Source organism: Ursus arctos, unplaced genomic scaffold, assembly GCF_023065955.2.
Source record: "Ursus arctos isolate Adak ecotype North America unplaced genomic scaffold, UrsArc2.0 scaffold_23, whole genome shotgun sequence".
NCBI lineage: Eukaryota > Metazoa > Chordata > Mammalia > Carnivora > Ursidae > Ursus > Ursus arctos.
The window spans coordinates 19906079-19919468 of NW_026622908.1; the positions used below are offsets into that span (position 1 = coordinate 19906079).

The following is a 13390-nucleotide window of genomic DNA, read 5'->3' on the forward strand; positions in this document are numbered from 1 at the left end:
ATGCCAGGGAAGGCCCAGGGGCTCTGCGAGCTCATAGCAGGGGGCCTGACTTGATCTTGGGTATCAGGGAAGACTTTCTGAGGAAGTGACAGCTAAGTGGGACATGAAGAAAATGTAGCAACTATTCAAGTGAATAGTAAGGGGAAGAGTCCTCCAGGAGGAGGAATGGCATATGTGAGGACCCGGAGGCCAGAGACAGTAGGGCACATCCCAGAGATAACACAAGTCCCAGGGCACATCCCAGAGATAACACAAGTCCCAGGGCACATCCCAGAGATAACACAAGTCCCAGGTGGCTGGGACACGGAGAGCCAGAGGAGGCTGGGGAGGAGGCAGGAGCCAGACGGGGGAGGATCTTGCTGGGGAATCTATCCGGGGCCAACGGGAAGCCAATAAATGGGCTGCATGCAGGGCAGAGGCAAGACCCAGTTTGTTTAATGAGCTCCGTGGCTTTGAAATGAGCAATGGGTTAGACCAAAACAATAATGTCCGCAGGAGAATAATCTGGCAACTACCACAGTCCTGGCAAAGACGATGGTGGCGTGGGCTAGGATGGTGGCAGTGAGATGGAGAAAACGGAATGGAACCAAAAGAGATTTTTGCACAAGGTCTGATGTCAAGTCACATTGAGGGAGATGAAAGGGCCCAGGATGGCTCCCAGTCTTAGGCACTTTCTGGTGATTTCTTTTGTGGAAAGAGAGAACGGTGGAGAGGCTGGGGGTGAAGGTAAAGAAAGTGCTGAGTTCTGTTTTGAATACTGAGGTGGGGCTGAGGTGCCCACAAGACCCCGAGAGGAGGTGCACGGTTGGGATAATAATATCACTCATGTTTACCCGGCCCTGCACTACAGGCCAGGTCTTCCATTGAGTAGACAGCCGGATTCTGTCTCCAAGAGGCATGTGGCTATATGGGCCTGACGCTCAGAAAGAGGTTGGGGCTGGAGACAGGAGCTGAGATGCTGCGTGAAATCGAAAATCGGGGTCTAGGCAGGGAAGGTAAAGCACTGACGCCGCACGGGCGTGGTGGGCCCGTGGTGAGCCAGAAAGTAAATACGTGGTCTGACTCCACACCATTCAGACTTTTAAAAAAAATACTGGGCTGACTAAATAAAACTCATGGGTGGCTAGGCCAGGTTTGTCTTTCTGGTCCCCTGTTTGTGACCTCTGGGAGAGAGGTAATTAAGCCATGGGAGAAGGAGGGGTTGCCTAGGAGAGAAAGTAGAAGGGGGTGAAGTCACACATGAAAAACTGGCTTTGGGTAAGCTCCTGATTGGTGATTTCTTGGGGTGCAGCAAGCAGCTGATAAAGTGTCTGATTCTGACGCTGCCTGATCACTGTGTGAGGCAAATGCCTACCATCTGTGCTTTCTTACCGTCGACTGGGCAAACGTCAGAACACAGGGACATCAGGGAAGACCCCTTGTGTTCATCTAGTATGGGGGCTCTCCAACACTGGTGTGCATCAGAATCTCCTAGGGAACCTGGGAAACATCCAGATCCCCAGCATTCTCCCAGACCTCCTGAATCAGTCTGCAAGGAAGGGCCTGGCATCCTGATTCTGACAAGCTTCTAGGTGATTCTGATGCACACACCTAGCACAGCAGTGGCTCCTGTAGGCCCACCGCTTTGGATGAGGAAACAGCTCACAGAGACGAAGTAAGTTGCTCACCTGCATGCAGCTAGAAAGGAACATGGGTTGCCTACACTCAACTGGTCACTCCAGCCCGTTCAGTTGGGTCCATTAACCCTTCACACCCAGACTCAATCCCAGCCCAGGGGTAGGGACCAATGGGTCGCTGGTATCTTCATGGCTCAGGATCAGACCAGCCATGCTCATGTTCCTACCCTGACTTTGTACCCAACTCCAATAGCTGGATTCAGTCTTACCTCACTCCCCTCTTCCCAAGCTCCTGCTTCCTTCCTTGAGTCCATAACTAGGCTCTACTTGAGCCCTGTGCTGAAGCCCTGCATCGCTATCCCCCGGGCTCTGGGTGCCCCTGGAGCAGACGCGCGCACCTGAGATACACCATGCGTGCACCGTGGTGCTGCTGGGTCTGCGTCAGAAGCCCTGCTGCCATGCGAGGTCTGGAGAGAAGCATCTTTCCGATGCTAGGAGGCCTTAGGCATATGGCACAGGCACACCATTCAAAGGGATGAGGCTATTTTTTGTCACTCACTATAAATAGCAGAATCGGCCTTCACTTGTGGTCAGTTACCTGGAGCGCCAGGGCAGGATTCTGGCAAAAAGTCTATCCCACACTCCCAAAACTAAGAATAAGCACAAGCTTGGCAGCATGACCTCATGACCATGCCAAGTCCTCAAGGAGTGTCACGTGGGCACCTGAAGGGGATGTCAGCTCTTGGGAATCTGCACAAGGAGGCCCCTGCCTGGGTGGCGTTGGGAGGTTCTGTGGTTACAAGGAGACACACAGACATTTAGAAATGTGGACTTGGGAGAAAATACCTTACATGGGAGCATGTATGAAGTTAAAAGATTAAGATGATGAAACTGACACTTAGGAATACACTGTGTGTCTCTCTATAAGTAATCTGTCTTCAGTCAAGCCTATTTTGGATATTGCCTTTACAGGACGATTTCGGACAGGGGCTAATTGAAATTAATCCAGAGCAAGTCCCCGTGTCAGCCATTCCTCCCCCTCCCCCTCCTCCGCAGCCTGCACATAGAAAACTGGGTAAGAGCTAACATCGTCGTGAGACCTGGGTTGGTATCGTGGCCCTGCCGCTGTATCACTGAGTCACTCAATGTCCCAGAACCTCGTTTTTTTCTCATCTCTAAAACAGAGATGAACACTCAGAACACAGTTCTGTGTTCTGAAAATTAAACAAGGCAATGCATATTTTATATGTCTTGGCTGATTTCTCGAACTTAAAATTTTTTGTTGTTATTGTTGCTTGTTTTGTTTTTAAACCTTTGTAAACAGTTTTGGCCTCTAGGGGAGGAAACTTACATTCGTCTTTGGGCCAAACTTTTCCTTTATTTTGAGAAGACTCCTTGTGTAAGGACCCAGTAACCAACCGGAGTATGGACACTGGCGATCTCCCAGGGGGACTATTGAGAAAGGGCTCTGCCTTGTTCCCTCCGGTGGTTTCAGGACAGGGGACGTGAGAACTAGACAAGCAGCAAAATGGGCTGCATGAGGCCTGGCGGCTACAATTGAGGAACTTCTAGGAAGAGCCAAAGGATGCTTCGAAGGGGAGAGAGGATGGGTCCAGCAACTGAGTCAGAATAAGTCTGAGCCAGTGTAATTTGCATAGTAAATACTAGAACTGAACTGATGTTTACTGCGTTGTTATAACAGACAGGAATTGACTCGAGAGGCACAAAGTCTTGCCTGATCCCTTTAGGCAAGGATGCAAACACGCCCATAGCTCATTCTCCTCAGTGGAAACTGGTAAATCAATCTAGACTTCACCTTGAGTTTTTCTGACTTAACCACATCTCTGGGTTTGGTGCTGGTGATACAGCAGGGACAGGTTCTCTTCTCTAGTGGAGCTTACACTTAATCAAAGAGACACAGCAGTGACTATGTGGATACAAACCGAAGGTGGGCACTCAGCAGGAGGGGGATATGGCTGTATGAGATGCCGTCACAAAGGAGTCTCCCCCAGATGGAGGCACGTGGGAGCGCAGGGCTGGAGGGGAGCATGGTGGCAGGTGACGTGGGAGACGAGGGTTGGGCCCAGTCGTGCACAAGCTGGATTAGCCCTAACAGAGTGAGGAGCCACTGTGGAGCTTTAGGGGGAAGCAGAGTCATGACGACGTTTGCATTTCTAGTGAGCCCTCTAGGGAACAGACTGGTGAAGGCCAGAGTGGATGGAGAGGCACCGGTGAGGAGAAGAGGGGATGATGAGAAGTGGCCTGGGTGGCAGTGGTGAGATGAGATGTTGTGTCTCCAGAGGTACTCACGGAGGGGCTCAAAGGACCAAAGCCTGGGCCTTCCTGGCTGACTGGCTTCCGCCTCTCACAAAGGTCAGCGTTTGATGGTAACAGCACCTACAGCAAAAGCGGGCCCTCCTCCAACTACCTTCTGGTCCTTGGGGCTATTTTCTCACTTTCTAGCCGAGTATAATTTTAGGTCCAGGTTTTCCAAGTTACTTCGAGAAGAATATTATTCCCAACCTAAAGGAAATGACCATGCAAATAAATTCCTTTGTAAACTTTTAAGCTGTTTTGTTTCCCAAATGGATGAAAGGGAGACTTTGAACAGGCATGACCTGAAGAATACGGAGTTTTGCCTTTGGTTAGTTTTCAGCTAAAATCCTGGCTTTATTTTAAAGGACAAATGATATCAAGAAAAAACAAGAAAGATCCCTTAGAACGAAGGTCCAGGAAGACATGAGCCTGAACAGATATCTAAGCAAGCCCTCACCCCATGCTATGTTTATCCTGTCACTTGGCAATACAAAAAAATAATAATAATAAAGATGATATTCTAAACCAGGTTGCCTGTCTCCAAATACAAGAAGCTGATGTAATGAGCTGGCGGTCGCTCACATTAGGAAAATGCCCAGACCCAGTGGGCTACAGATCATCACCCCTGCAATTTCCACAGCGTCTGCACTGGGTCCCCAAACTGAGCAAAACTAATGACGATCATCTGCTGTCAGAGCAGGACAATTTCTTCGCAACAGTGTTCTCGCACGAAGTTCATTCTGGTAAATCAGTGTCAAAATGACAAGAGAATCCAACATGTCTCAAGACGTGCAATATATAACAAGCAAAAATCTCCAAACCTGTGTTCAGAAACTGAACGTTAAAGGGTCTGATGAAGAATTCAAGACAAGAAAATGAAGGAAGTGTAATAAATTCATTAAAACATTTTGAATAAAAACAAGAAGACCGTGACATTATGCTCAATTAACAGGAAAACACAGTCTTAAGGGGTAAACGTGGTAGATGATGATCTGATTTTTTCAGACATCCAGAAGCCGAATCAACCATTAGAGATGGTTCTTCAAGACAGACTAGAGTAGAGAGAAACTTCTAATCTACACACTAACGATATCATTACTGTCGTGCTTTTTGTCTTTGCTGGAATTGCTCTTGGAGGGAGAGATTTCAAAGAAGGCATCTCGGAAAAGCGATTACTCCATCTTCCAAGCCCCCAAAGTCAGCAGGCCAGGGATGTAGTGGTCAGTCCTGCACCTGCTGAGAGCAGGTGAGAGTGGAAAGAGAAGGAGGGGCGTGATGCTTCCCACACGCACAGCACTTAGTGAGGGCCATACAATCGAGCATCTTACAATTAGTTAGGGAAAACTGCAGGAGACTGCGAGGGCAAGCAGTTGAAAAACCTCCCTTAAATGCACCAGGTAGCAGGAAACACTGAGGACACATGAAGAGCAGTCGAGAATACCAAGTACACCAGAAACGGCTCTAGCTTGAGAAGACTGAGTAGGAGACAGAGGATGGAGGATACAGAGTTTTTCTTTTTTAATCACCACAGGGTAGATACTGGAAGTTGACAGAATGCCGAGCTTCTACCTGGAAGAGGTTACTGAAGAAGACGAGTACCCCAGCTTAGAGGGCCCCCATCAGTCCATGCACGTGCATGGCTTTACAGCTTTTTTTGTCATTTGTTCCTTCACATTATTTAATAATTAAATTTATAGCACAATTAATGCATGCACAGCATAGAAAAAGTAGAAAACATAGATAAACACGAAGAAGAACATTTAAATTACCCTTTATTTCCTAACTCAGCAATGACCGGAATTGACATGTTGGTGCACATCGTTCCAGACTGTGCTTTAGAACAGGAGATGTTTGTTTTGTTTTGAATAAAACCAAGATCATACTGCAACTTGCTCTCTTCATTCAACTATATATCATGAACTTGTTTTCACATCAATAAATAAATTTCTTATCATTATTTTTAATCACTGCCACGTATGACTTTGTATGGATATAACATTCATTGAATCAATCCCCAATTCTAAAACTTTTTTGTCTTAAAATACTTTCAAACTTTTTTAAAAAAGATTTTACCTATTTATTTATTTTGAAAGAGAGCGAGCACAAGCAGGGGGAGGGGCAAAGGGAGAGGGAGAAGCAGACTCCCCACTGAGCAGGGAGCCCGATGTGGGGCTTGATCCTAGGACCCTCAGATCACGCCCTGAGCCGAAGGCAGACGCTTAACTGACTGAGCCAGCCAGGTGCCCTGAAATACTTTCAAACTTAATGAAAAGTTTGCAAGAATAGTACAAAGGATGCCTGCATAGCTTTTTTTTTTTTTTTTTTAGATTTTATTTATTTATGTGACAGAGAGAGACAGCCAGCGAGAGAGGGAACACAAGCAGGGGGAGTGGGAGAGGAAGAAGCAGGCTCATAGCGGAGGAGCCTGATGTGGGACTTGATCCCGGAACGCCGGGATCACGCCCTGAGCTGAAGGCAGACGCTTAACTGACTGAGCCACCCAGGCGCCCCTGAAATACTTTCAAACTTAATGAAAGGTTTGCAAGAATAGTACAAAGGGTGCCTGCATAGCTTTTATGCAGTCATTCATCTGTAACACTTGCCGCAGATGCTTTACCATTAACTTACATTACTTGTGAACTACGTGAGGTTGTACATATCATGGCACCTTCCCCCCAAACACACAATTCAGTGTATATTTCCTAAAAACAAGGAGAGTCTCTACCATAACCATAGTATAGTTATCACACTCAGGAAAAGCAATATATTTTATCTAATCTATAGTTTACATTCCAACTTTGCCAGCTGTCCCTATAAGGTGCTTTATTTAAAAAAAAAATTGAAAAAGGAGAAGAAAGAAATTTCTTTTTTTCTGGTGCAGGACCTGATCTAGGCTCATGTATGACATTTAGTTGTCATCCTTTAACCTGGAACAGTCCTTACCTTTTAAGACATTGATTTTTTTAAAAAGATTTTATTTATTTATGACAGAGAGAGAGACAGACACAGTGAGAGAAGGAACACAAGCAGGGGAGGTGGGGGAGGGAGAAGCAGGCTTCCCACTGAGCAGGGAGCCCAATGCGGGGCTCGATCCCAGGACCCTGGGATCATGACCCAAGCAGAAGGCAGACGCTTAACAACTGAGCAACCCATGCGCCCCATGATATTGATATTTTTCGAGGAATATGGGCAGTTATTGCATAACTTGACACCTATTTGGGTCTGTCTGGTGACTCCTCAGGGTTGGATTGAGGTTTTCATTTCTGCTGGAATGCTACGTGAGTGCTAATGGGCCTTTCTCAGGTATCACACCCACAGGCCCATGGTGTCCATTTGCCTTTGATCAATAATGTTAATTTTGACCCCTTGATTCAGGGGTCATTTATTTCTACTGTATAGTTTTTTCCCCTTGTCTATTTTTTTCCCGTGGTAAAATATACACAACACAAAATGTATCATTTTAACCATTTTTAAGTGTATAGTTCGGTGGCTGCAAATATATTCACGTTCTTGTATATCTACTCTGTAGTTTGGGTTTTTTTTTTTTAAGATTTATTTATTTGAGAGAGAGACAGTCTGTGCACACATGAGCAGGGGGCGAGGCAGAGGGAGAGGGAGAGACAGAATCCTCAAGCAGACTCCCCACTGAGCCCAGAGCCTGACACGGGCTCGATCTCAAGACCCTGAGATCATGACCTGAGCTGGAATCAAGCTGGACGTTTAACTGACTGAGCCACCCAGCCACCCCTCCTCTAGTTTTTATTTTTCCTTTTAACAAGTATTTTTTGGGGCAATACTGAGGTTTTATTAGTCTCATTCTCAGATACTGTCCTTAATAATCTTTCCATCCACCTCTTACCTCCCTATTTAGTATCCACCAATGATCTATGCCAAGACAAACGAGTGAGGCCCTACGTTAACTCCAGCCCTTTCCCCTCTGCCTTTCCCTCCTTCTAGAGACAGGGGTAGAAAATTTCTACAGTCACTGGCTCTGAATCTGGGTGAGGAAATGCTCACCTGGATGATTTCTAAGAGCCATTTCTTCACTGAACTGCTATAATTATTCTTCACAAAAATAGTCATCCCTTGTCCGGTACCATGTTTAGATCTTCAAATAATTCTTGGTTCTACTCTGAGCCAGACTCTATGCTGGATGTCAAGAAAAAAAAGTGCATAAAGCGACAGTGGCTCCTCTTGGGCTACTTGCCTTTTGAGGGGAGAGACACAAATGGTACTTTCAGTGCAATGTGGTTAAGGCCGCGTGACACTCTGGGCATGGAGGTCGCTCCCAGAGTTCAGCAGGAACACAAAGAAGTAGGAAGTCTCACAGCTAGAGTCGAGGCGCATGGAGGTGAGCAAGACGTGTCTGTGGGGCTCGGGGAGTCTGGGGTAGGGAGGGAGTGTGTTCCTGCACATATAGTATCAGCAGGGAGCAGTGGGAGACGAGGCTAGAGCGGAAGCAGAGTCAGAGCGTGGAGTGCCTGGACGCGAGCTTAGACTTGACCTTGAAGATGATACAGTACAAGCAAAAGATAACCCGACCACCAAGGTTTGATGATTCACCCTACAGGGAGCAGAGAGGTCAGGCGGGAGGGCAGCAAATGCAGAGGCAGCAGACCAGTTGGTAGGATCCTGCAACAGTCTGCATGAGAAAACAGCCTGGCCTGATGAGGACACTGGGGGTGGAAGTCATGAGGAGACAATGGATTCAAGAAATATCTAGAAGTGCCTGAGTGTGACAATGACTGTGAAGGAAGAATCAAGGTTGACTTTCAATTTTCCAACATTTCAGAGAAAAAAAAAGTCATGAACGATAATTACTTATCTCAAGTTGATCACTAGAACCACGCTGTCCAATATGAGCCAGTAACTATGATACCCATTCTACAGATTATTAAACTGAGATACAGAGTCAGAATGACTTGTAAAAGGCCACACGACTGTTCAGTGGCACAGCAGAGATACCAAGTTCACATAGCACATGCACGAAGAGATGATATAAAATTATTCAAAACGCTGGAACTAGAGAACCATATGTAAAACAAAACAACGAACTTGGATCCGTACCTCACGTAATACACAAAAGTAAAAAACGGATCATAGATGAAAATTTAAGAGCTGAGGGGCGCCTGGGTGGTTCAGTCCTTAAGCGTCTGCCTTCAGCTCAGGGCGTGATCCTGGCGTTCTGGGATCGAGCCTGCTTCTTCCTCTCCCACTCCCCCTGCTTGTGTTCCCTCTCTCACTGGCTGTCTCTGTCGAATGAATAAATAAAATCTTTAAAAAAAAAATTTAAGAGCTGAAATTTAAAAGACGTATAGAAGAAAACACAGGAGAAAATCTTAGTGGTTTTGGGTTTAGCAAAGTTATCTTCTGAAATAGGATGCAAAAATACAAGCTATCATGAAAAATATCAATAAACTGGACCTTACCTAAATCAGTATCTTTTGTTCTTCAAAACCCACTATTATAAATAATGAACAGGTAAGCCATAGACTAGGAGAAAATACTGGACAAACCTCTCCAACAAAGGACTTGGATCTAGACTATAAAGTATCCTTACAACTCGGTAATAAGACATACACTACACTTTCAAAATGTGCAGAAGATTTGAACAGATACTTCACCAAAGAAGACATATGACTGGCAATAAAAACACAAAAAGATGGTCAATATCATGAGTCATTAGGAAAATGATAATTACAACCCCAAGGAGATACCCATTGCACACCCACCAGAATGGCTAAATTAAAAAGATGGACTATACCAAGTGACAGCATGTGGAGGATTGGAAATGTAAATCCTGATTGCTGATGGAAATGTAAAATGATACAATTGATTGGGAAAATACTTTGTCAGTTTCCTGAAACAAAGTGAATAAGGCACCTACCAGATGACCCAGCCATTCCACTCTTAGGTATTTACCCAAGGGAAATAAAAGTATACATGCACATTAATTCTTGTATATGAATATTTGCAGCAGCTTCATTTATAATAGCTGGAAACAACCCAGATGTCAGTGCACGAGTCCACAAAGTGCGGTACATCCACACTATAGAATATGAGCCATCAATTAAAAAGCAACGAACACATGACAATGTGGATGAAACTCAAAATAAATATATGCTGAGTGAAAGAAGCCAGACAAAAAAAAAGTACATACTGTATGACTCCACTTACATACATTTCTGGAAAATGCACCTGAATCTCTAGTGAGAGAAAGTAGATCAGTGGATACCCGGGGGTGGGGGGGATCAGGAGAATGACCAAGGGGGCACCAGGAAACTCTGAAGTGACATTCATTATCTCCGTTGCAGTGATGGTTTCACAAGCGTGGAAATATGCCCCAAGTCATCAAATTGTACGCTTTCAGTATGCATAGTTGATTTTATGCCAGTGATATTGAGGTTGTTTTAAAAAAATAATACAATGTTAGGAGATAAATAAATATCTTAGTAATAGCAAATATACCAATATCTTTTTTTATTATGTTGTTAGTCACCGTACAGTACATCCTTAGTTTTCGATGTAGTGTTCCATGATTCATTGCTTGCATATAACACCCAGTGCGTGCCCTCCTTAATACCCTTCACCGGGCTAGCCCATCCTCCCATGCTCCTTCCCTCTGAAACCCTCAGTTTGTTTCCCAGAGTCCATAGTTTTTCATGTAAATATACCAATATTTTAACAAAATCAGGCTCTGATCATGGGATTATGGGATTATTAATGATGATCCCTTTCTTTTTTTATCTTTTTCTGAATTTTCCAAATTGCCCAAAATGAGCATGTATATTACCAAAATAAAAAAAGCTCCTTTTGTGGGGCTGCCTGGGTGGTTCAGTCAGTTAAGTGGCTGGCTCTTGATCTTGGCTCAGGTCATGATCTCAGGGTCCTGGGATGGAGCCCTCTGGCGGGCTTCCTGCTCAGCAAGGAGACCACTTCTCACTCTGCCCCTCCCCCCCTTGCGCTCTCTCTCGCGTGCGCTCTTTCTCTCTCTCTCTCCCTCTCTCTCAAATAAATAAATAATATCTTAAAATAAGTAAATAAAAATACTTTTGTGGAAAAAGAAAGAATTAGGTGTACAGAGAAATTTGGAGAAAACAGTCTGTGCTTATGAATCTTAAGACCATCGGTGACAAAAATCAAAGACATGACACTTTTCAAACGGCAAAGATCCTCTATTCTTTCAAAAGCTATGGCAGGCCAGAGGGGACTATGAGAGGGTTTTACGTGTTCCACAAGAACAAAAATATCTAACTCTAAAGCAACCTACAGAGAAGGCACCACAGTAGCAAAATGTCTCATTCGGCTGGACTGTCCAGCTCAGATGTCTTCCGAACACATCAGTGGGAGACAGATGCAGGGGACATGGAAAAGAAGGAGACAGTGCCAGAGAGCAACAGAAGGTGAATTATTACATGATGTCATGACCCATCATTTCTTGGGTTCACCCAGGAGTATAAGGATTAAGGGATAATCCAACATAATGAGTGAGTGAACTGCATTGTATATCCTTAAAAAGAATACACGCTGCAAAGTGCAAGTTAGACCACGGAAAAATGCTATTCCACATCTCACCAAATATGGTGAAGAATCGTTTATCTGGGTTTCCACTCTTGGAAATACTTGCTAAATCTGTCTGTACTGGGCTTAGGATTCACTCTGGGTTTTTATTAATAGTGAAAATAACAACTTTTTAAAAAAGTTCTCAGGGAACATATTTCATATTTCACCTTCTTAGATGGTAAGCAATGTTTTAAAGCCCTCAGTGCACTAATTATTTAGATATCAAGTATTGAGTTTTATCAAGTAATTTTTTTATGTTCATTTACTCAACAAAAAGTCACTGTTAGCAACTGTGCTATGTCCTAGGATATAAAGAAGCAAATACAACCCGTGCCCTCTCGGAGCTCTTAATGTAAAGACTAAGAAATCTATGAACAGTTGCAGTACAAAGTGTCTATGGCTTGGGAGAATAAAAAAGAAGTCAGAGACACTATGGAGAGGATGTAACACTGAAGCAGGGTTTTGAAGGGTATGTAGGAGTTCTCTGCTTAGAAAAAGAGAGACGCTCTAGGCAGAGAGGACAGCACAAGGCAGGGATTACCAAAAACGCTGAATTATTTGGTAAATGGTAAGAGCTTTGGTGAGGATTAAGAAGAGGATCCTCTTGAAGGTGACAGGACGTGAAGACGGAGGCCCTTTGTCCCATGCTGGAGGAGTTCAGGCTTTATCTTAGCAGGAACAAGGAAGCATCTTGCTTACAACTCTTCATTTTAACAGAAATGAATTCACTTGAGAGAGAGAGAAAGAGAGAGAGATGGTCATATGTCTTTAGAGACCCCAAGGGCCTCATGCAGTCAGGCTAGAAAGGGGCTGGAAGCTTTCCAGAGGAACTCTCCTCTACCTTTTGTCTTATTTTTCTTTCTCTTTTAACATCTATTTTATATTAGCCAGGATTCCTTTGGTCATAAGTGACAGAAATGTAACTCAAAACAGTTCAAGCCAAAAGAAGTCTACTGGCTCTCCAAAGCAGGAAGTCTAGGCATAGGTTACAACCTGATTGAATCTTGAAGACGTGGTAAGTGAAATAAACGGCTCACAAAAGGACGAGCATTGTGTGATTCCACTGACATGAGGTCCCTAGGGTTGCCAAATCCACAGGGACAGAGAGTAGAATGGTAATTGCCAGGGGCTGAGGGGAGGGGAGGGTGGGGAGTTGCTGTTTAACGGTTTCAGTTTGGGAAGATGAAAAAGGTCTGGGATGGATGGTGGTGCTGGCTGTACAACACTGTGAATGTGCTTAATGCCGCTGAACTATACACTTAGAAAGGGTTTAAATGGTAAATGTTGTGTTACATAGGTTAATACAATAAAAAAATGAGGGGAATCTAGGTTGAACACAACTTCAGGCACTGCTAGAAGCAGGGGTCAAGGGCCATCATCAGGATCCTAACACTCTATTCCACTTTACTTTCTCCTGTGTCAGCTTCATTTTCCAAAGGCCTATCCTTAATGTATAGGCAAAGATGGCCTCTCTCCATTGAAATCATCTGTAGAGCTAATGTTCGCAGCCAGAAGCAAGCCTCTTGTCTGAAAGTTCCAGCAGAAGTTCAGGGGATGACTGATTGGCCTGGTGTTGGGCCATGCACCACTTCTGAACCAATCACTATAGCCAAGGAGTGGAGGACCCTGGTTGGCCAAGCCTGGGTCATGTGTCCAAGCAAATATTGCCATCCCCAGCTCAAGTTACTCTTTCTCTCTAGTCAAGAACTTTTAGCTCCAATTCAAAGTCTCTGAGAGAATCTGACCAGTGCAGTTTGTCCAGTAAGTCGTGATGGTGAGAATGGGGATCGTCTTAGGGATAATATGGCAGCTATCGGCCCATTTTTGTGCATTTGGGGTAAGTTACAAGGGTTACCAGAGCAAGACAGATAGCTCAAGAATGTCTTTTACAACAC

At 44.7% G+C, this 13390-nt stretch overlaps 1 protein-coding gene across 2 annotated transcripts in view; it reads right to left on the reverse strand.

The window, feature by feature from the left end:
• Window positions 1–13390, reverse strand: part of LOC113265073 (uncharacterized) — a 174331-nt gene that overhangs the window by 8242 nt on the left and 152699 nt on the right. The window lies entirely within an intron of this gene.